We start from the raw sequence: 24,420 nt of genomic DNA on the forward strand, positions 1-24,420 counted from the left end.
GAAACAGTCCCATTGAAAAGCATAGACAATGAAATCTCATAGAGAAAGGAGATGTCAGAGTCAGAGTGAGCGAGAAGAAGTTGATATTAGGAGAAATGCTTGTAAACTGCAAGCTCTTTTTACTAATATATACATACATAGGATGCACTCTGAGATCTCTAACATGCCCATGTAATTTGTGTACTTCAGGCTAGCAGGCAGGACAACATGTCTTCATAGAAAATAAAGGAGCTGAAACTCTCAGTTCTGCCTTGGAAAGGAATTGCATCTCTACAGCCGATCACTGTGCATGACTCTATTATTTTATGTATTTATATCTATGGGAAGGTGCAGTGTTTGAAGCAGGAAATACAACATAGGAAGTCTGGTAACCATAGGAAGCCTGGGATAGGCCTGCTCCATCTGTGAAAGGAAGGTTCTAATCATATGATTGGAAGAATACACTCTACCCACACAGGTCTGTTCACTTGAATTCCTTTTCCAAGTGTGTATAAAAAACCCAGTTGATTTCTTGTGAAAAACAGTTGATTTTGTGTGAATTCTTTTTTATTTCCCCATTTACCTCTGTGAAGGGGAAATGTGATTTCAAGTCTGATTCAACATCCAACCCAAAATCCAATTTTGACATGGTTGGAACTAGATCAGACTGGATTTGATTCAATATTTTTCCATGGTGCACACCCCTTGAGTGTGTGCACATGCATGTGTGCGCACACACATGTGCACTCGTGCATGTGCATGCATGTTTCATGGTGGGCAAAGTGTGAAATGCAGGTGTAGTATCAGTTTTATTACTACCACAACTAATACAACAAATATTTATATACTACAAATATTTATATACCACTTTTCAACAAAAGTTCCCAAAGAGAAACTATATTATAGAGAGAAATACTAGGTTTAAAAAAAAACCAAAAAACAACAACAAACTATTGTTTTATTTACCATATAATCCCAAATTATGGTTAGTGATCTGGTATCAGAATGGGTATATGTAAAACCTGATTTATGCAGCTGGGTTGACAGCAACCTCCAACATCACTTCAGGTTTGCTCATGTCTGAGGTTGTGTGGGAGCTGTAGTATAGAAACTGTATTGTGTGAACCAGATGTACACCAGATTGCTAGGATTATGGAGAGTTGCATTTAAAATTCAAAATGTGAATCCATGTTTCCTAATAAAATGTTTCAGTTCAACTCCTTTGGAATATGAGGGGGCGATTTCTGACATATTTATACAGTCTGCACATTAAAGTGGGGGTTCTTTGTGTTATGCCAAATAAGCATGGTAAATCAGATCTCAATCAGTTTAGAGCATTCAAATGTTCTGATGCAAAAAGTTCAGGAAAACTCTGCATATGATTTAAAAAAAAAATGCCATTATTATTGCCACTGCTAGACCTATCCTCTGTCAATTGTTTGAAAGGATTAGATAGATTTATGGAGGACCGATCTAGCAATGACTGTTAACAATGGCAGCTCTTTTTTTAAGCCTCTATGTGCAGAGGCAGCAGTTATGTACGTATATGGATATTCAGAATTTTTTTAAATAAAAACATTTTTTATAAGAACATTTTCCAGTGCCTACAAGTTGTGGTGATGGATACAAGCTTAGATTATATTTCAAAGAATGGTCTAAGTTAGAAGTCCCCACCACATCACATGGCAGTGAATTCCATAAATTTATTAAATATTGTTTAAATAACTACATGGCGGGGGCGGCGGGTCCATCCTGACTAACTAATTTCATTGTTTGATTCTGAGTTCTAGCGTTCTGAGACAGAACAGCCAAAGATTTCTCTCTATCTACTCTCTACACCATCCAGTCACCATTCTAAGCTCATACATGCTGGCAAAGCCATGGTCAGGCTATTAAAAGCAATAGATGTTCTGCTTTTATAATTTTATTTTTGTATATATGTATTTATTAGGGCTGTGCAGTCAGATTGGTCCAATGGGAATATCAGACTGATACTCCCAGCATTATCAAAAGGATTGCAGATATGAAAGCAGTGGCCCCAATAGTTGGAATTATGACTAGAATTCCTGTTGTCATGTGTCAGAAATCCTACTACCTCTCATTCCTCTCAGACCAAAAAATCAGCTCAACAGTTGGCTTAGGGAGACTTTCTTTCCAAGCCAGTTCCAGACTCATTTTTAAGGATTGCATTCCTCAAAATTGAGGGGTGGGGAGCAAAGGTAACGCTTCTTGAAGAACCCTCTAGCACTGAGGGTCCTCAGTGGGAGCTTACCTTTCCACCCACCCCCTGATTTTGAAGGTGCAGTCCTTAAAAATCCACCAGGGAGCCAGCTTGGAGAGACTTCCAATCTCTTAATAGTCTTTACAATCCATCTCGATGGTCAGTGTGTGTTTTTTCCCAATAGACATTTCAGAAAATATTGGGTCAATTCTGACCTATTCTGATGGTGTTAGGGAGGCCTCTTGACTTTTAAAAAATCAGAATAGAATTGATCCGATATTTTTAGTTGTGCACAGGTCTAGTATTTATTTAAAATAGTTACACACTGCCTTTTGAGCTAAACAATCACCAATAATTTATGACTTATTCTTCAATGTTTGTAACCCCTGACTATTCTCGATCTAAAAGATTATAGAAAGTATTTTCAAGTAACAGAACCTCAGAGAGAGGAAAATAATAGCAGTAGAAGTGGGAAATTATTCTAACATAGCAGCAGAATAAATTTCTTTGTGTTTTAAATTTGATGTATTCATTGGTGGTAGTATGGAACATCTTGTGTATCCTTGTCAAATTTAACGGCATTGTTACTTCTGACATATCAGAATATGTACCATATCTTTTCATGATATATCTGTAAAATGTGTCTCTGACTTCTTGTTTATGAATTTTACAACACCCTGAACTGAGAAGAAACAGAAAAATAAAACAAACAAATGCTACATGCAGAGTCAAATCCTTCAAACAAGTGAATAAACAAATAATGAAATGCTATGCTAGATTTTACCTTAAAATGATAAGATGCCTATTATTACTTTTAGAAAGTGCAGAATTTTTTTTTTTAATTAAATATATAGGAATGATAATAGCTGCATCCAATTTACAAGTTAAAACCTAGACACAATGATCAAAGTTATAGTTTCTGAGTTTTGTTTTGTTTTTTAAACAGGTAAATTCACATAAGCAACATATGGACATTTTGAAAAGAAGCATCTTGTTGCGATGTTTTGGGGATGTCACATTTGAGGAAGAGATTAATTAACTATCTAGCTCATTGCTGACATAATTTTTCTTAATGAGAAATGATTATTTTTGGCCTCAATACACGTTTGTGGGGCTTTACATTTTTGGCGTCTTTAAAGGTGCGCTTGACTATGGCGGTGGCAGTTCAGACATAATGCCAAACCACAGTTAAATGTACCCAAGTAGGGGTTTTCTTAGAGTCCGAATGCAGGATTTCTTCCCAACCATGGTTCAGTTAGTGCAAGAAATCTTGATTTGAACCCTTGGTTTCTAGTTGATTAGGTTGCAGAAACTGGGGGTTCGCTGACCTCTTCATATCTTTCAAATTCCATGCCTGCTGTAACCTGGGGTTCATGATGAAGCTCCTCCCGTGACCATAGAAAGGGAGACTCAGATCAGCTCAGAAATGTGTTGGGTCTAGGTAGCCTGCATCTCTTGCTGACTGTCTCTCAGACTGAATGCTCCACTTTCTGCTGTCTATCAACTTGTCACCCCACCCCTCCTTCTACCACCTGGCAATAGGCATACCAACCATGTTCCTAGGTTTCCCTCATTTAAAGACGCAGAAACAGAAATGGGCACAAGGGCACAGGGAAGGGGGGGGGGATCCTTAAGAAACATGCCTCCTCTTGCTTCCTTGACACCTTATTAACATAAAAAGGGGAAAGCATCCCATACCCCAGTCAGAAAAATCGAGGCCCTCACGTGTTTACACCAAAGGGTTTGTTTAGAATAGGTGAACAGAACATCTAGGGTGGGGCAGCCATGGCACGTGGCCTGGGCACCAATTGAAGGGGGCGCCAAGCCAGTGCCATGACTGCTCCCACAGCCGCTAATGCCAGGGGCTGCTGACTGCAGCCACCGTGGGGTGGACAGCGGGTGCTGCTCGCTGCCTCCAGGCACTCCGCACCTCCAGGCACCCTGTGCTGCCACTCTCAGAGTCACTAGTGCTGCCTCTGAGGCCCGGGTGCCCCACACTGCTGCTCACCGCCACCTCCCACTGCCGCCTCTGGGGCCAGGCACCGCGCGCTACCACTCACCGCCATGCCTCTGAGTCTGGAGCCATGACTGGATGCAGCAGCGTGTGAAAGGAACGCTGCATGCGCTCCACTGCTGAGCTCCGCTGTCCGCTTCCATTGGCTGAGCAGTTGCATGCAGCACAATGTCTTCCACCACAACAAGCAACTTTGGAGATGTCAAGGGAATGTGCGCAAAACTAAAGCGGGTGCGTGTTGGGTTTCCCTCCCCCCACTCACAAAACATCTCCCACACACCTGGGTGAGGCAACGGCCACCACACGGAGCGCAAGACAGAAACAAACGTCTATGGGCGGGCGCGGGCCTCATGGAGAAGACCGCATGGAGGGAGGTGGGAGTTACAATCAGCAGCTCCCTCTTCGAACAGGTGCTTCCGTCTTGTCGACCCCAGTTTGCGCAGGGGCTGGGCAACTTCTGGGTAGCAGCACCTTTCACCTTTCTTTGCTAAGTGAACCCGCCCTCCTCACTCCCTCCATGGGCTTTCCTGCCCTTTTCGTTCATCGGCGGGACTTTTGTTCCCAGAATGTCCTCCACCACAACAGGCAACTTTGGAAATTTCGAGGGAATGTGCAAAGAGCTAAAGCAGGTGTGTGTTGGGTTTCCCTTGCCCTACTCCCAAACATCCCACACACACCTGGGTGAGGCAATGGTCACCACGCGGAGCATGAGACAGAAACAAAAGCACGTGGGCGGGCACGCCCCTCACGGAGAAGACCGCATGGAGGGTGGTAGGAGTTACAATCAGCAACTCGCTCTTCAAACAGGCACTCCCGTCTCATCGAGCCCAGTTTGCACGGGGGCTGGGCAACTTCTGGGTTGCAGCACCATTCACCTTTCTTTGCCAAGTGAACCCCCACTCCTTGCTCCCTCCTTGGGCTTTCCCGCCCTTTTCATTCATCAGCAGGACTTTTGTTCCCTCTCAGCTGCCCCTCTCCCCTTCTCCTCCGCTCCGTTGGATGTGTGTGTTGTATTGACTTGAACACATAGATATAAGAAAATACTGCACTACTTTGTCTCATGCTCTGGAGAAACTGGAGAAGGGAAACTCCTGTTTTTGTGGCTAGCGTTTTTTTTGGGGAGGGTAGGGGAGGGTTGGGTATACATCTTCAGCTGCCATCCAGTCACAATGATGCTAAAACCCTGGGCTTCTCCGTTGCTTTCTATTGTCAGCTCTCCCTCCTGCCCTGTGTGGTACTCCCTCAGCTCAATTTTGGTGATGAAAAGCTGCAGCCTACAGCATCACTACCCAGAGCAGTGACTAGAGACAGTGACTACCCCCTACAGGTCAGGAGTCAGGACTAATTGAACTGAGCCCCCCTTGCACCTCCCCTTGTAACCCAGGGCATGGGTTCTTTCTGATTTTCACACTCCCTTGGCTGAGCTCCGGTGGTTCTTTCATTTTTTCATGGTGCTTCTTCCCTAGTGTAAGTCCCAACTGGATCTTTGCTATGAATGATGATAATAGTACATTTTTGTTTGGGTTTATTTTGCCTGTTTAGGAACGCCAAACTTTCACTTGAGTGATTTACACTGTACTCTAAAATGTTGCCAAGAGATCAAGAGATGTTTCTGCTTAAACAATTCAACAGGGCTTTTCAGTTTCTTGGTGTTTTGGCCTCCCAAATGGTGTTTAGCTATCAATTTTAATATGCATACAGTATTTTCACCTGAATTAACAAGTGCAAACTGGAAATAGCCAGGAATTGTTGTTGGAAGTGCATAACACCTTAAATGCCTATCTGTGTTGTTCATAGACCAATTTGCATGAGTGAAAGCAAGGAAAGTGAAGCTATAATTTTCATATAGTGCCATAATTTGAGCAAGCGTGGTGCAGTGGATAGAGTGCCGGACTAGGACCGGGGAGACCCAAGTTCAAATCCCCATTCAGCCATGATACTAGCTGGGTGACTGGGCCAGTCGCTTCTCTCTCAGCCTAACCTACTTCACAGGGTTGTTGTGAGGAGAAACTCAAGTATGTAGTACACCGCTCTAGGCTCCTTGGTGGAAGAGTGGGATATAAATGTAATCATCATCATCCCCCAGTGAGGCACTACCTTGGCGTGGTTGTGGGGCGTAACTTTAATAAATCTATACTGGATCGGTCATCGCCGGGGTCAACAAGGACCGTGCCAGGTGCTGCAGTCCCTGGACGTCTGGTGGCCAGTGGGCAACAGGACTCAGGATCTTCAGTTGAGCAACCAGGGCTGGAGACAGCAAAGTTACTGGAAGAAACGTCGCTTAACTGGAAAAAATATATGAAAAATGCCAACAAGGAAATAATGATCTGCTATTACAAGTCTAGTCCAACTAGAAGAGGTTATTTAAAAAGAATGTACCAAATTTGGAAAGAGAAGCATCCAGATACAGAAATAACAGAACAAAGGCTAGCAGACCAGAGAAGATTCATAATAAGAAATAAAGTATTCACAGGAGTTGAGCTGGAAGAACTGCAAAGAGCAACACAGGCTCAAGATATGGAAGAAGAATTACCACCAACTGAAGAAGTTGCTCAGGCGCAGGTGGGGGAGGTGTTGGAAATAGAGGATGCCACTGTTGCTGAACTGTTTCAAAATCAAAACCAGGCAACCTCCCCTTTGCCTTCACCTCAAAAACCCAAATGCCATTTAACAGAAAAGCAACAAGAACTAAAGCAAAAAATAACTGAGCACATGAACCAAACAACTGCCAGGGTTCGACTTCCAGCTCTAAAAACAGTTGCCAAAAAACAACTTGCTTAGGCATTAAAAGATGTCAATGCTGCACTTGGAGAAATAACATCCAATAATTGGAAAGAAACAATCCAACTAATGTACAGTGCAGCAACAATAACAACACAAGAGCTCGGATATAAGATCAATGGACATGTGAAAAAAGAAAGTAGTACATCACCTAAATGGAAGAGTAGATTAGAAAATAAAATTGCCAGGCTTAGATCAGATGCTAGTAAAATTGAAAGATATGAAAGACAAGAAGCTGAAGAATGAAAACACCAAACAGTATCTGATCCAAAAATACCACCTAGATTCAAGGAAAATTAGAGAAGTCCTGGAAATAATAAAGCGGCAAATAAAAGCAGTTTCAAAGATGATTAGCACATCCGAAGCCAGAATCACACAACACAGGCAGAATCTCCAATTCCAGTCGAATCAGAGACGTTTCTACCAAAGCATAGAAGGAGAAACTGCAAAAAACGTAGAAACACCAAATAAAGAAGAAACAGTGCAATTGTGGGGGAAATTATTGGACAATCCAATAGATTATAATAAAAAAGCAGGCTGGGTGAAAGAGGTCAAAAAATGTAACCAACAAATGCAAGATCTAATAATAACACCAGAATTAATAAGGGAAAGAGCAAAGAAAATTAAAAATTGGACTGCTCCAGGCGATGATGAATTGCATGGCTTTTGGCTTAAACAGCTAATAAGCCTTCATAAACAACTATCAAAACAGTTCAATCACATTTTGCAAGGCGGTGATATTGAACAATGGCTAACAACTGGGAAAACTCATCTCATCATGAAAGACCCAGCAAAAGGTGCAGTTCCAAGTAATTATAGACCGATAACCTGCCTGCCAACCATGTTCAAATTATTAACTGGAATAATAGTAGATGAAGTAATGCAACACTTATTAACTAACAAACAGCTTCCAGTTGAACAGAAAGGAAATTGCCCAAACACCAGAGGCACAAAAGACCAGCTGCTGATTGACAAAATGATTTTAGAAAATTGCAAGAGAAGAAAAACAAATCTAAGTGTTGCATGGATTGACTACAAGAAAGCCTTCAATTCATTGCCTCACACATGGATACTAAAATGTTTAGAAACAAGTGGTGTCAGCAAAAACATTCAGATATTTATTAAAAAGGCAATGAGCATGTGGAGTACACAGTTATCAATCAATGGCGAGGCACTTGGACAGGTTAGCATTAGAAGAGGCATTTTCCAAGGGGACTCACTATCCCCTCTGTTGTTTGTAATCGCCATGACCCCACTTTCACAAATACTAAACAAAACAGGCCTCGGATACCAAACATCTAAAACACCAAGTAAAATCAACCATCTGCTGTACATGGACAATCTGAAGTTGTATGGAAAGTCCCAGTCAGAAATCGAATCACTGCTAAACACTGTCCGTATATTCAGCAGCGATATAGCAATGGATTTTGAACTAGACAAGTGTGCTGCATTAATAATGAACAGAGGAAAAATAAGAAAAACAGAAGGAATAGAACTGCCCAATGGAAGCAACATCAGGAACCTGGAAGTGAAAGAACATTACAAATACTTGGGCATTCTCCAGCTGGATAATATTTCACACACTCAAGTTAAAAGAAAAATGGGAAGTGAATACATCAGGAGAGTTAGAAAAATCCTCAAGTCCAAACTCAATGGCGGGAACACCATACAAGCCATAAACACCTGGGCTATACCTGTTATCAGATACACTGCAGGAATAATAGATTGGACCCAGGCAGAGCTAGAGACGCTAGATCATAAGACCAGGAAAATCATGACCATCAATCATGCTCTGCACCCCCGCAGTGATGTTGATAGGCTATACCTCCCTCGCAGCTCAGGTGAAAGAGGAATGCTGCAAGTCTATCAAACAGTAGAGGAGGATAAAAGAGGCCTTGAAGAATATATCAAGGACAGTGAAGAAGATGCACTTCAAATGGTCAAGAACGAGAAACTATTCAACACCAATGAAAGAAAGCAGGCCTACAAGAAAGAAAGAGTCAAGAACCGAGCAGAAAGGAGAAATAAGCCCCTGCATGGTCAAAAATTGCACCATAGAAGTAGAAAATCAGACATCCCCAAGAGCTGGCAATGGCTTAAGAATGGCAACTTGAAGAAAGAAACAGAGGGTTTAATACTGGCTGCACAAGAACAGGCACTAAGAACAAATGCAATAAGAACAAAAGTAGAAAAGTCAACAACAAACAGCAACTGCCGCCTTTGTAAAGAAGCAGATGAAACAGTGGACCACCTAATCAGCTGTTGTAAAAAGATCGCACAGACTGACTACAAACTAAGGCATGACAAGGTAGCAGGGATTATACACTGGAACATCTGCAAAAAATACAAGCTACCTGTAGCCAAAAATTGATTGGACCATAAAATTGAAAAAGTGGTCGAAAATGAAGATGCAAAAATATTATGGGACTTCCAACTACAAACAGACAAACATCTGCCACACAATACACCAGATATAACTGTAGTCGAGAAGAAAGAAAAACAAGTTAAAATAATCGACATAGCAATACCAGGGGATAGCAGAATAGAAGAAAAGGAAGTAGAAAAAAATCACAAAATACAAAGATCTACAAACTGAAATTGAAAGGCTGTGGCAGAAAAAGACCAAAATAATCCCAGTGGTAATTGGCGCCCTGGGTGCAGTTCCAAAAGACCTTGAAGAGCACCTCAGCACCATAGGGGCCACAGAAATCACCATCAGCCAATTACAAAAAGTAGCTTTACTGGGAACAGCCTATATTCTGCGACAATATCTATAACAACAGCAACAACATTGACAATAAAATTCAGCCATCCTAGGTCCTTGGGAAGGGCTCGATGTCTGGATAACAAACCAGTCAATAACACCTATCTGACTCTGTAAAATAATAATTAATAATAATAATAACTGGTTTGTTATATCCAGACATCGAGGTCCTTGGGAAGGACTCGATGTCTGGATAAAACAAACCAGTCAATAACACCTGTCTGTGTAAACAAGAAATAATTTGTTAATTAAAAAAATTAACGAGCTTGACTTGTATTTTTGAGTTGATATTATGGTAAAGTTATCTGAAAGATGGGTGTCAGATATTTGGACAGGGGCACAATTTCAGTGCTTGCCCTAGGTGCTATTTTCCCTAGATACATCTCTGTGAACAACCCCAGGCCAGGTTATTTTACTTCCACACACCAATCAGGCTGGGGATGTACCCAAGAAAGTACAGGCAAAGCTCTGGACTGAGGTGAAGATGTGTGTAGTTGTTGACCTATGGACCCCAGACTATATCCAGGCAGAACTGCAGCAGCAGTTCAGGAACGAGGCCACCTTCACCTGGATCTCAAGGCAGATGGTGGAGAGGAGCTTCCAGCACAATGGGACACAGTGTAAGGAAGGACTCCAGAACCTCAAGAAGAAATTCAAGGCGATGATGACCCACAACATGATGTCAGGAGTTGAGCCTAGGACCATGCCACACTATGATCAGCTGATATTATTTCCCTTGGATCGGAGGGACGTAACACCTGGGAAGACAGCTGGAAATTTAAGAAAGCACCTTCATCTTCATGAACCCCACTGCCTATCAAGATCCTCAGGAGAGGTCTGATTGCAATTACTACCAGCTTGTTTGATGGTGACCGAACACTGGGCTTTCTCTAGGGTTGCTCCAGGGCTCTGGAACATGATCTCAAATGAAATCAGAATCTCTGAATTTCTGGTTGTTTTGAAGCAACTCTTGATAATGCACCTATTTTACCAGGCTTTTAGTTTATAATGTTTTATTGATGGTTATTGTGATTTGTTTTCTATAATTTAAGTTTTTAACTATTGTCTTTTAATGTGTAAAATATCCAGAGATTTTATATAGGGCAGTATATAAATGTAATAAATAAATAGACACCACATTGCAGAGAAGGGCCAAGGGCAAACAAAATTGCACCAACAGCATACTAGATGGTGTGGCTAGCCACCATCCCAGGCAGCAATAGGCCATCTGCTCATGGGGCACTGTCAGCTACCATGTCCTTTGCATATCTGAGCACTTCACAGACAGCCATAGTGCAGCAGTTGGCCATATGCATGGGGCAGATGTTACCTCTGTCTCAGTCCACTGAGAGATTGCTGACAGAGATCTGCCTTGCCAACCCCCCTCCAAATGGCTCCACATTGGCACCCCCTGTGTGGAGACCTCTCCTTTGCATGCAGCAAACACATGGTCCTGTTTACATGCATGAACCTGGGGAAATTCCCTGAGAAAGCAGAAAGCAGGCTGCACCAGTCCTACTACAGCTTTTGGAAGACCGGGGCAGACACTTTAGTGTGGACTCTACTCCATTGGGTCCAAAGACAACAATGATGAAACCCAGGTTGAGGAGCTCATCCCCTTGATCCCAAGAAGAAAAGATCCAAGGTTCCATGCTAGAAGGCGATGGAGTTCTAGGGGAGGATTTGCCACTCACTTGCAGCAATTTTCTCAGCCAACAAACAGGGGAACTGCAAAACTCCGAGGAACTCTTTTTGCAACCTATGTTTTACATCTTTAAGACAAGCAGCAACACCACCTTCTCCGATTCCCTTCCCCCTCGCAGTTCATGGACACTAGCTGGAGGTCCATGGGAGAGCTGTGGCAGCTGGATTTATTCAGTGAGTGAAACTCTTCCATTAAAATTCACTTCTTTATGAATGAGCAGCTTAAAAGCACAGTTCTGGATAAAACAGGATATTTTGTACATGTATATTGAAAAATTGTAAAACCAGTTAGAATTTGTGGAGTATGCCACCCAACTCTGAGTTTGAAATGAACCAGGCCTGGTTTTAACTGAGCTGGCCCGGAGCCCTATTGGTAAAGGAGAATCTGGTGAGGATCCCCTTTACCAGTAAATGGGCGGGGCGGGCGGGGGGGGGGCAGGGTTGCTTCCATGAAGGTAGAGCAGGCTAGAGTGGGTAAGCAACTATCTACAAGTGTGGTGGCTGTGGCTGTAGGGGTGGGTGGGTGCAATGGGGGTGAGAGCGAAGTAGGCTGGTTCTATGGTGACCCAGTTCAGGCCTCTGTGCATGCATGGAGGCCATTTTACTGACCTCTGCACATGCAAATGGCCTCTGAACATGTGCAGAGGTCAGTAAAATGGCCTCCACATGAGCACAGAGGCCCGAACCAGACCACTGGTGGCCCTGCCTATTCCGGGGGTGGCCGGTGTTGGTGGGGAGCTGCCCCAGCCATACCCCTGTAGCCACTGCTGCAGCTACCACTGGTGACACTGGTAAGTAGTTGCTTACCCCCTCCCACCCACTCTACCTTTAGGGAAGCCACCCCCCCCGCATTTACTGATAAAGGGGAATCCTCACCAGATTCCCCTTTACCAGTAGGGCTTAGAGCCATTTTGAATTGGCTCAGTTCAAACTCTAAGCTGGTCTGGTTTGAACAGTCACAAAACTGGACCGGGCTGAGTTGAATCTGGTTCAGATTTGAGCACGTAAACCTCAAAAATTCCTAGGTAATGAGTCATTTGCCCTATTTTGGAATCTGGGTGCACCAGCCTTGGGGCACTGCCACCCAACCCACTGTTTTGCCCCTGAAGCCCCACATAAACAAGTTGAAAGAGTGAAGAGAATAATGAACAACAATGACACTTATTTTTTTTGGCACAGTTATTTGAAAATTTTGTAGCTGGTGGGAGCCTGTCCCTGTGGCACTAGCACAGCAGCACAACCCATTTGTGGATTCAAGCAATCTTTCAATAAAAACACTCCTTCCTCATGGAACAGTGACCACAGGTCATTTGAGATAGCAAGATAGACCAATGAGCCAGCGTGGTGTAGTGGTTAGAGTGCTGGACTAGGACCGAGGAGACCCGAGTTCAAATCCCCATTCAGTCATGATACTAGCTGGGTGACTCTGAGCCAGTCACTTCTCTCAGCCTAAGCTACTTCCCAGGGTTGTTGTGAGGATAAAACTAAGTATGTAGTACACCGCTCTGGGCTCCTTGGTGGAAGGGTGGGATATAAAATGTAAATAATTAAATAAAAATAAAATAAAACTGCCTTGGTACTGTGGAACAGCTTCAAATGTTCATTTAACTGAAGTGGAGTGAGCCGTAGCCCAAACAAATCAGCCTACTGTTCAGAATTGTTGAGATTTATCATCACTGCATTTAAGAAAGTGCAAAAACATGGATCATGGTTACGAGAAAGAGAGAAGCAACTAAGATTCCTGGGGATGTCAATAGATTGACAGGGGTATTCCCCACCCCCCTCCTTTTGTCTCCTGTAGTCCAATGTGGATGACCTGTCCCTGCAATGGCAAAAGTTGTGAACCACTGGCTTAGACATCATGTCCCACCAAATTACATTGTGGCCTAAATTACATTAGACTGCTCAACTTGGGCAACAAAACTTAGACACCACTATAACTCATAAAAATCAGAAGAAAAACAAAATAGCTCTTCAAAAGACCCCTGAACAAGTCAAGAGATTCTTTTTAAACCTTTGGAAAGAAAATCCTGTGTAATTTCAGAACTTTCCTAACCAGCTTCACGAAAAGCTTCTCCACACAATTTATGCCATGGCTTTTAGCAAGAGCTTTGGAATTGCATTGAGCTCCCAAAGATATTTGGGTATTTCTGTCTCAAAATGCTGTCTTCCAAATCCCTTTGCAAGGTCAGTTTGCATTTCAGTCACACTGAATACAACACATACTTAACTAAACCATTCAAGCTCAAAAGCTTTTTGCATATCTTATCTTCTGCTAATCACTCAGTGCCTCAGCTGGAGTGGAGAGAGTCAGAGAAGTCAATTTCAATTGCAATGCTTTTCCAAAGAACAAAGCATTCTGTCCGAAACACAGTCATTTCGATTTAGAAACAAAAATATCTGTTTTTTAATTCTTGATTTTGTTTTGGTTACAAAACCTCCAAAATTGCCATTTTCGGGCACAAAACGTTTTGTACCCGAATCGAAATGCACAAGCCTACATTTTATTTATTTATTTATTTATTTTTGCATTTTTATACCGCCTTTCGTTAAAATATAGCCCCAAGGCGGTTTACAAAAGTTAAAACATACAATAAAAACACAATAAAAACAACATGCTAAGAGTATAATACATATGAAGCTTTGTTCTGTTTTTAACCACTATATTGCAAGGTGGTTGGGCAGTCTATGGCAACAAATCCTCAGTTACTAGACTGTGTGGCACAATTCTCAGCTTCAGCATTTAACCTCAGGTACACCTACCCATGGTTTGGTGTTATATCTGAATTTGGCCAATTAATAAATTTCCACACTATTTAGACTTCCCCATGTATGTGGGATCATAACTTAGGTGGGTGGAGAGTCAAATGGGCCTGTGACATTTGATTGTCCTTGTATTATCTTGCAATAAGGAGGTTATTTGTTCTTTCATGCTTTGACCCCATCCTGCATGTGAGTGAGTGAGTGTTAAGAGTTTTACTTAAAAGGCTTTGGGAGCACTTAGATCCCAAATAAAGCAAATGAGAGGAAATGAAACACTGGGCATACAAGATTTTATCAGTCTAAATGCCAAATTTGACAGACCTGCTGCTGACCCTTGCATTTCATGGTCTTTGGCCCCAACATTTTGTGTGTGTGTGTGTGTGTGTGTGTGTGTGTGTATGAGAGAGAGAGAGAGAGAGAGAGAGAGAGAGAGAGATTGTCCAACTGCCAAATGCATACAAAATTTCTATCAACTGAGGATGCCTTCATTCATCTGATAAAGTAGACACTAGTCCAAGAAAGATTGTTCCAAAATAAATATTGAAGGCTTTAAGATGTAGCAGGACTCTTTGTTTAAATGTCAAAGGACAGATTGTCAAATATTAATTCGGGTGGTGGTGGTAATAAAGTGAACCTTAATTCTCACAAACAGCAAATGAGATGGTCAACCTAGTAAAAGTTTAGGATGGTAAACCTTTATGCCACTACACTGCAGTCATCCACAGGACCAGGTTGTAGATTACTGGTCACCCATGTGACTGAATGTTTTCCCATACAAAAACCAACACACACACACACACACACACACACACACACACACACCTCACACCCTGCACATAGAAAACCAGATGGCAGGGATAAAGGTTCTAACCTAGACCTGGCATGCTATTTTTCTTCCCATTGAAATCATTGTGGAGCATACATCACATGAGGCCATGAAATACAGCTGAGTCAGTGGTTTACCAGCACCTCACCAGCTATTTGTGAGAACTAGGGCTAACACGGCTATCCCTCTAGAATCAGTATTAGAGGGAATCTAGAATCAGCTTATGAGAGTTCATACTTGGTCTGCCAAAATCAGAGTAATCAAGATAAATCAGAGTAATCAAGATAAATCAACTAGTTTAAAGCATTTACATTTTCAGTCTTGAGGAAAATAATTCAAAAGAATTCCGAGTTGATTAGGGAAAGAATTTGATAAAGCATACTTAATACGGTTTCATGCAATCACAGCTTTAATTTTGGCTGTACTCGCTTTTGCAGTCTATCAAAGGGAATAAGAATTTTAGTTTGGGTTCCCTCCAGCAAGGGAGATAAAGGGAAATAAATGAGCCCAGCCAGCCAACCTGGCTGAAAATGAACTCTAGAGGGCTCCTGTGGCCCATCTGTGGCTCACAGCCAGTTTCTTTGAACCCGTCTGCTCACTGGTGGCTCTGCCCTGATCAGGTATTCTCAGTGGCCTGGTAACTGAAGCCTACTATTGATATCTAAGATACTTACTTTGGCTGGATCATACCCAATGACCAGCAGCCTATCCCTTCTAAACTCATATTGCTCAATGGATGTGCAAGAAAATGTAAGGAGCTGTCACCAGAGTAGGATAAACACATTTTATCCTGAGTTGCAGAGCAGGATAAACACATTTTTAAATGAAGCAGACTTAAGGCTGTTTCTCTACCTTTCAATCTGCTTCATCCATGTTTTCCTGTGACCAAACTGAGATCTCTTTGGGAAGTAGTGCTGTTATATACTGCTGGCTGCTTGCTGTTATAGGAATGGACCCTGGGGAAAATGAAGTCTAAGTCACATTTCCCCCCTTAAAAAAGTCTGCTATCTTGCCAGTTCAGTCTGCATTACAGTGAAGTCAGCAACTATTTAATGGTTTATGAAAATGACCAGATTTCTTGAGCTTTTGATAGGACATTGAAAGTGACCAGAATAATCTGTGCACTTTAGAGATTTCAGCTGTAATTGTATGCTAGCATAAATGGGAGTAAGCCTCATTGAATGCATCAGCTTACATACCACATAGTCCATCATCATTCTAAGCAACATGCACAGACAGTGCTACATTCTACTAAAAAGCATATGGGCATGTTGATCGTGGAAGTGGAGGTGGGGTGCCTTCATGTATATGAAGTACAGAGTCATCACTGTTCTGACAAATGATTGGAGCAGCGCCAGAACAATGATGACACTGTGCTTAGTAGGCAAGTTGGCACCCCATGTTTACAACCAGCACCCATGTTCTTTTGAGCATAACACAGCAGCCTGTGTACATCTCACTTAGAATGATCAACGATTGGACTGTAGGCCTAACCTGTCCTTTTAAATTTCAATGAAACTACTTTGACTAATTTTCCTTCTCATGTCAGCCAATGGAATTTACTTCTGATTGAGTAAACATAGGATTGTACTGTGAGGAAGGGATAGAAGACCTTCCTATTTTGTAAAGGTTTTTGCCTGTCTGACAAGCTCATTTGAATTACTTTAAGGATCTGCTGTGTTGTTCATTGAAGATATTCACATGTGCATGCAAAGCCGGGAAGTGCCAAACTGACTCAGTTGCCCACAGCCGAACTGGTTTGACAGGGCAGGAGTGGTTCCCTTAAAAAGCAGGTAAGCCGGTCCTTACCTGTTTCTGTGCTCCCCACCATTTTTCCAGGCATGGTGCTTACTCTACAATAGACTGTGTGTGGCTGTGATGCTGCTCCATTCAGCCTATGCATGACATCAGTACTCACATGGCCGCTGCACATGCATGGCATCCATGTGCATGTTGATGCTGCATGTGGCCCTGTGTAGAGAAAGCGCTGTGCCCGGAAAAGTGGTGGGGTGGTGCAGGAGCAGGTAAGGATCTGCTTATCTGCTTTTTAAGGGCACTGCTCCCAATCCTGCCCGTGGCTGCCCAAACCCATTTGGGCTCATCTCTAGTGGAGAGTACCTCTGGAGGGGCAAACAGAATGAGGAAGCAAGGACTTCTAGAAAGAAATTTGGTTTATTGAAAGAGCACAATAAAGCAACTGGGTATTGAGTATTGGTTGCAGTAGCTGAATTGAATTCTGCTTTGAGACGGAGTGAGAGAAAGGGGAAGTGAGAGATGACTTAGTCAAGCCGCTTGCAGAAAAATAAATAGAAGTAAAAAGGTCAGGTAGAGGAGGAGGAAAAGGAGAAGAGAGAGAGAAAAAAGAGCAGATTTCATATCTCTCCTGGGCTGCTGAGGATGGGAGGAAGGGGCAAATCTCAACTTGAGATCCAGGTTCCAAAACACAGTAAGACGTTTAACACTGGGGAGTAGGAGGTAGCCAAAACTGTGTTGGAGCTAGGACCCTGGCAGCATCAGCTCTCAGCTGCAATGTCTCATAGTGACCACAGGGGGAGGGGGTTAAGATCATGGACAAAAGTGCTGGAATCTTCCCCTCTTTGTTCTTCTAGAGTTCATCTCCGTTTTGTCTTTCCAGAGATGGCTGTTTGTTTTGGTCTCTCTCTTCAACCATGAGCTACAGCTGAAATTAAGCTGCAAGCTTTTTCACATTTTGTTTGTAAGCTTTTCTTTAAATACATACTTGTAGTTCTTCAATACTAAAGAACTGTCTCAAGATCTCTTGCTTTGCTGCTTTCTCACCAAACTGGTTTTGCTTTGTTATTTGAGGACTGAACTACCATTCTTCCCCTAGGCTCACACTTTAATCCAGGGGTTCAAAGCATCTGGGTACCTGGCTGGCATTGGGGTCCAAGTTGGGCTTGAGCACAAGCCCCACTCAGATTTAGAGGTGAGTGCAACGTTGGATTCAAGGGCTAGCGCAAAGGCAGATGCTTGCCTAGGAGACCACTGGGCAGTATTGGATAGGGAATCCACCAGTAGTCCTATGCTTGGAAGCACACTGGGGTCTGTGTGGTTGGAACAACTGTAGGAATTTTGGACCAAAAAAAAAAAAGCCAAAAGGCAAGGAAAGGGTCTCCTGAGTGGGGAGTTTCCAGGAACCCCAAAGACAAGATGCCAACCATGCTATTCTTTTTTTAAAGGGTTGAGGTAGTTAATTGGGTGAGTCACCATTTGGTAGAAGTACAAAGGTAGCAAGACTCTCTAGGTATGCCAGTTCAATCACTGCCCAGAAGTTGGTTTGATTGCAGTTGGTTCCTTGGAACTTTCTATGGACTCTTCTTTCCTCCCTTATATATAAGAAAAAGGAAGATAGTAGTGTGGTCCTCACCTTTCCCAAGGCCAAGTGAATAGGGAATTGATAAAGCAAGAGGTGCATGATTGCTAGATTCTTTGAAGAAACTAGATCTGAACTTGATATGAGTGAATGTCTATATGGAGAATCCCTGCAGTAATCAGGGGCGTATCTAGAGTAGGGCAGGCAGGGCACGTGCCCCTGGCGCCACTTGAAGGGGGGTGCCATTTTCTAAAATTATTTTTTTTAAAAAAAATGGCTGCTGAAAACAAAATGGCCACTGCACAAGCTCAAATGGCCTGCCCAGGCCATGCCAGGACACGCAGAGGCCATTTGAGCATGCACAGTGGCCATTTCATTTTCAGTGGCCATTTTTTTTTAAAAAAATTAAAAATTGGCCACCACACATGCTCAAATGGTCCCTCTGAGGCCCTAGAGGCCAGCGGGGGGTGGGAACTTTGCAGACACCCCCCCCATGGCCTTTAGGAAGCCCCCTGAAGGGGCTACAGGTAAAAAAATTTAATATAATATAATATAATATAATATAATAATAATAATAATAATAATAATAATTTAATATAATATAATAGTTATCACAGTGTCAGATGCAGAGGTATCCAGCAACTCCTCTTGTGTGGTTAGACTGGATCAATTTCAGTTTGTGACTCCTGAGGATGTGGACAAGCTGCTTGGAACGGTACGTTCTACCACCTGTCTGCTTGATCCTTGCCCGACGTAGCTTATACTATCTGGCAAGGGGGTTGTTGTGGAGAGCCTGGTGGCGATTATAAATGCCTCTCTGAGGGAGGGCAGGATGCCTCCTTGTTTAAAGGAGGCAATTATTAGACCTATTCTTAAGAAGCCTGCCTTGGACCCCTCAGAGTTTAATAGCTGCAGGCCTATCTCCAACCTCCCATGGTTGGGCAAGGTGATTGAGAGGGTGGTGGCCTCCCAGCTCCAGGCGGTCTTGGAGGAAACTGATTATCTAGACCCATTTCAAACTGGTTTTCGGGCGGGCTATCGGGTGGAGACTGCCTTGGTCGGCCTGATGGATGATCTCCAATTGGGAATGGACAGAGGAAGTGTGACTCTGTTGGTCCTTTTGGATCTCTCGGCGGCTTTCGATACTATCGACCATAGTATCCTTCTGGAACGTCTGAGAGTGTTGGGGGTGGGAATCACTGCTTTGCAGTGGTTCCGCTCCTACCTTTCTGGCAGATTCCAGATGGTGTCGCTTGGAGACTGTTGCTCTTCAAAATCTGAGCTTTTATATGGAGTCCCTCAGGGCTCCATATTGTCTCCAATGATCTTTAATATCTACATGAAACCGTTGGGAGAGATCATCCGGAGATTTGGTGCTGGGTGTTATCAGTATGCTGATGACACCCAAACCTATTTCTCCATGTCAACATCATCAGGAGAAGGCATATCCTCCCTGAATGCCTGCTTGGAAGCAGTAATGGGATGGATGAGGGATAACAAACTGAGACTGAATCCAGACAAGACGGAGGTACTTATTGTGCGTGGTCGTCACTCGGGAAGCGATATTGATCTACCTGTTCTAGATGGGGTCACACTTCCTCAGAAGGAACAGGTACGCAGTCTGGGAGTGCTTCTGGATCCACACCTCTCCCTGGTTTCCCAGGTTGAGGCAGTGGCCAGAAGCGCTTTCTATCAGCTTCGGTTGATACGCCAGCTGCGTCCGTTTCTTGAAGTTCATGATCTCAAAACAGTAGTACACTTGCTGGTAACCTCCAGACTTGATTACTGCAATGCGCTCTATGTGGGGCTGCCTTTGTACCTAGTCCGGAAACTACAATTAGTACAAAATGCGGCAGCCAGGTTGGTCTCCGGGTCATCTCGAAGAGACCATATTACTCCTATATTACAGGAGTTGCACTGGCTGCCGATAGGTTTCCGGGCAAAATACAAAATGCTGGTTATAACCTATAAAGCCCTAAACAGCTTAGGCCCACGGTATTTAAGAAAGCGTCTTCTTCTGCATGATCCCCATCGTCCACTATGTTCATCAGGGGAGGCTCGTCTGTGGCTATCTTCATGTCGTTTGGTGGCCACCCAGGGACGGGCCTTCTCTGTTGTTGCCCCGAGACTTTGGAACGCACTTCCCGTGAGAATAAGAGTCTCCCCATCTCTAGTGGCTTTTAAAAGGGATTTAAAGACTCATCTTTTTACTCAAGCTTTTTAACTTTTTAGCTTTTTAACTTTTTAACTTTTAAAATTTTAAAACTTTTGATTGTTTATTATTTGTTTTAAATTGTTTTTAGTATTTGTTGTTGTGAACCGCCCTGAGACCTTGGGTTAGGGCGGTATAGAAATGTGTTAAATAAATAAATAAATAAATAAATAAATAAATAAATAAATAAAAAGTCACTGTACACATATTTCGTTTGGCACTATGTAGGGCTTGTGAATACTTAGCTGAAACATATGAGCTAGGATTGTATCTAGCAGCTAGGATTTGCTCTTACTTTGCTTCTTGTGATAAGTGAGTTAAATGTGATGTCTTAATTATATGGCAATTAATGGTGAGTTTGTCTTTGAATCAGTGTGAAATCCTTAGTATTAAGGCCCACTGGGAGTTTCTTGCTCTCTTTCTCTCATTTTAACTGTCTTTCTGAAAAACTAGAATATATTCCAAGCAGTGACACAGTTTACTCTGCATATCCTTTAATTATTTTCAGAGTATCTGGGAAAAGTCAAATTCTCCATTTATTTTTAAAACTTATGTAATAGTGATGCTACAATGCATAGTAGAGAATTAGACAGACACTTCTGTTCAGTTTTCCAAGTACACCTCCACATAGTATTTGGGTATTTCATGAGCCCCAGCATACTGAAATTTGTAGTTTTCCAGCATTTTTTTGTCTGTCTACGTTCACTGTGAAATAGTTTTTGAAATATTAAAAGATTAACGAGCTTGACTTGTATTTTTCAGCTGTTATTAAGGTAAAGTTATCTGAAAGATGGGTGTCAGATGTTTGGACAGGGGGCGCACTTTCAGTGCTTGCCCTAGGCGCTATTTTCCCTAGATAAGCCTCTGGCAGTAATCTTTGTGAAAAGGGTACTATTCTTAAAGGAATTCAAGGAGAAAAAAACCTAAACAAACAAACATTGAAGCTATTGTGAAATCAGCAATGGTAGGCACAGAAAAGATGTACAAGAAACACATCTTTAGAGAAATAGCTCTGAAATGGAGAAGCCATCTTGAGAAATAAGAAACTGAGGGGATGTATAAAATGGAATTATTTTGCCAATATAGGAAAAAATGTCTACAGTAGCACAGCATCCTTGGAAGGCACACCAATTCAGCCAGCAGTTCCACCTGCTCGTTCCACTCCGTGGTTCAAGCAGGGGGTGGTGCCTTGCTAGGGGTGCTTGGCCGACTAGGCCCTGTAGTAGTGCTGTCCAGACTGTGTTGAAGTACCTGAAAGAGGTGTTGGAGGAAGACCCAGATATGGACCACATTCAGTTCTGGACAGTACGTCATCAAGTTTGGCCAGACTTGGTGGTGGTTGCTAGATGCCTCCTCTCATGTCTGCTGACCAGTGTCCAGAGCAAGAGGGTGTTCTCCATGGCTGGGGACATGGTCACAGTCCATCACTCATGCCAGGACTCCAGCTTGGTGGAGCAACTGGTTTCTCTCCAGGTTAACCTTCCCCTGCTGGGCTACTCCAAGCTGGAAGTGGAGGGTGAGTGAGTGTGACTTGTCCCTCCTCACCGACCTGCAGCACTGCTTCAGAGCTGCTTACCCCATCCTCACCCTAGCAAAAACACACATGTCACAGTCTGCCACTAGTGCTGTTGACATGCATGAATGCACCCCACTGGCATTGCCTGTGATGCTGACCAACTGATCCCTCTGCCCAGAAGCATTTGGGGGCCATGGCGGAGCACACACACACTAGGAACCTGATATTGTAAATAGTAAATAATGTTTTAAAAATGTTGTATATATTTATACAACAGTGTGTGTGTGTGTGTGTGTGTGTGTGTATACACACACACACACATACACACACACACACACATACACATACACATACACATACACACTAGTATTTTTAAGCCCGTTAAAATAACGGCCGCTAGTACCTTTTTTTTGTTTTTTTGTTTCCTTTATTCCTTCTCCCTCTCTCTCTCCCTCCTTTCCTTCCTTTCCCCCCCTTTTTTCTCTCTCTTTCATTCCTTCCTTTTCTCTCCCTCTTCCACTCTTTCCTTTCCTTACTTTCTTCTCTCTCTCTCTCCCTCTCCCTCTCTCTCCTTTCCTTCCTTTCTTCCACCTCTTCTCACTCCCATCTTTCTGTTTTCTTTCTCTTTTCCTCTTTTGTTTCTTTAACGGCCTCGCTCTTTGGGGCTGGCTGCTCCTCCGTCCCTTCTGGGGTTTTTTTGTCCTTCTCCCTCACTCCTTTCTCCTTTTTCTTTCTTCTTCCTTCCTTCATTACTTCTCTCTTTCTTTCTTTTCCTCCCTCCCTCCTTGTTTCTTTTGTCCTTTTCCCTCCCTTCTCTCTCTTTTCTCTCCTTCCTTCTTTCCTTCTTTCCGTCTTTCTATTGTCCTGTCTCCCTCCCTCCCTCCCTTCTCTCTCTCTCTCCCTCTCTCTCTCTCTGTCTTTTCCTTCCTCCCTCAGTCCTCCCGATCCCCCTGCTGCCATCTCTGCCTTCTCCATAGTCCGTTCTGCGCCCGCCGTTTTTCTCCTCTCTGTGGTTGGCGCTAAAAGGAGGAGGAGCCCGCCCGGGAGTAGCTCTCTCTCTGAGCCGCCCACCTCATCGTCAGTCTGCCTGCTGTGCTTCCTCCTTTCGGGTGCGCTTTTAGCTCCTCCGGCCGTTGCCTGCTCCCGGGACCTCCATGGCCGGCCGTGGTGGGTTCCCTCTCACCCCGCCACCCACTTCCTCCTCCCATGCCGTCACCCATCGTCACCCCACCAGTCCTCTTTCCCCCACCCGGCTTCACCTCCCATTCCCTCCGTCTCTGGCGGGGCCGAGTGTGGCCACCGCCACCAGTGGGCCCAGTCCGCCGCCAGCGGGCCCAGTCCGCCGCCAGCGGGCCAGGCCCAGTCCTCTCCCCACCGCCGCCGCCATTGGCCCCAGTCGCCCTGCAGTGTCCACCACCGCCAGCGGCCACCAGGGGGCTCAGTTCCCCTGCCGCCAGCGGGCCCAGTCTCGCGGCCGCTCGGCCGTACCCACCGCAGCCGCCTCTGCCCTCCCCGATCCCAGCTTCTCCCTCCCCGTAGTTCCTTCTTGGCCCACTTCTCCCTCAACATGGCCGCTGTGTCCCTGTGGCCGTATCTTTCTCAGACATTCTGGGCATGCGCTCTGCGCATGCCCAGAACAGCCGAGAAAGACACGGGCAGGGACACGGGATTACACTCAAGGGCTTTATTATAGAGGATATATATATATATATATATATATATATATATATATATATATATATATATATCCACAAAATACTGGGACTTCTGTTGGTGTAGCGATCGCCCTGCTGCTCAACAGAGTCCCTAACTAAGCTGACGGACTTGGTCTTGGACTTGGTGTTGGAGTCCCCCAGGCTTGTGGTGCTGGGGGACTTCAATGTTCACTTTGGGACCAATTTGTCCAGGGTGCCTCTGGAGCTCATAGCAGCCATGATGACAATGGGCCTATCCCAAGTGGTCTCAGGGCCGACGCACATTGCTGGTCACATGATTGATTTGGTCTTTCACTCTGATCAGGGTGGTGTTCCGTGGGTGGGGAATCCTGTGATTTCCCCATTGTCATGGACAGACCACCATCTGGTTAAGGTCGGACTCACAATCGCTTCCCACCTTCACGGGGCAAGAGAACTATTAGGATGATCTGCTCGAGAAGGTTGTTGGATCCAATAGGATTTCAAGAAGCCTTGGAGGGATTTAGTGTTGGCTCTGCTGGTGATCCTGTTGATGCCCTGGTGGAGAATTGGAACAGCAAACTCACTGGGGCAGCTTCAAAACTGGCCCCTTGGTATACAGAAGAACTACAG

The 24,420-nt window shown here is 43.8% G+C and overlaps 1 long non-coding RNA gene across 2 annotated transcripts in view; it reads left to right on the forward strand.

Moving 5' to 3' along the window:
• The first annotated feature begins 334 nt into the window (after positions 1 to 334).
• Positions 335 to 24,420, forward strand: part of LOC128324353 (uncharacterized) — a 108,349-nt gene continuing 84,263 nt past the window's right edge. For both annotated transcript variants that reach the window (XR_008306804.1, XR_008306805.1), the window contains exon 1: positions 335 to 457. This is a non-coding gene — a long non-coding RNA (uncharacterized LOC128324353). The remainder of the gene's footprint in view (positions 458 to 24,420) is intronic.

Source organism: Hemicordylus capensis, chromosome 4, assembly GCF_027244095.1.
Source record: "Hemicordylus capensis ecotype Gifberg chromosome 4, rHemCap1.1.pri, whole genome shotgun sequence".
Lineage (NCBI taxonomy): Eukaryota > Metazoa > Chordata > Lepidosauria > Squamata > Cordylidae > Hemicordylus > Hemicordylus capensis.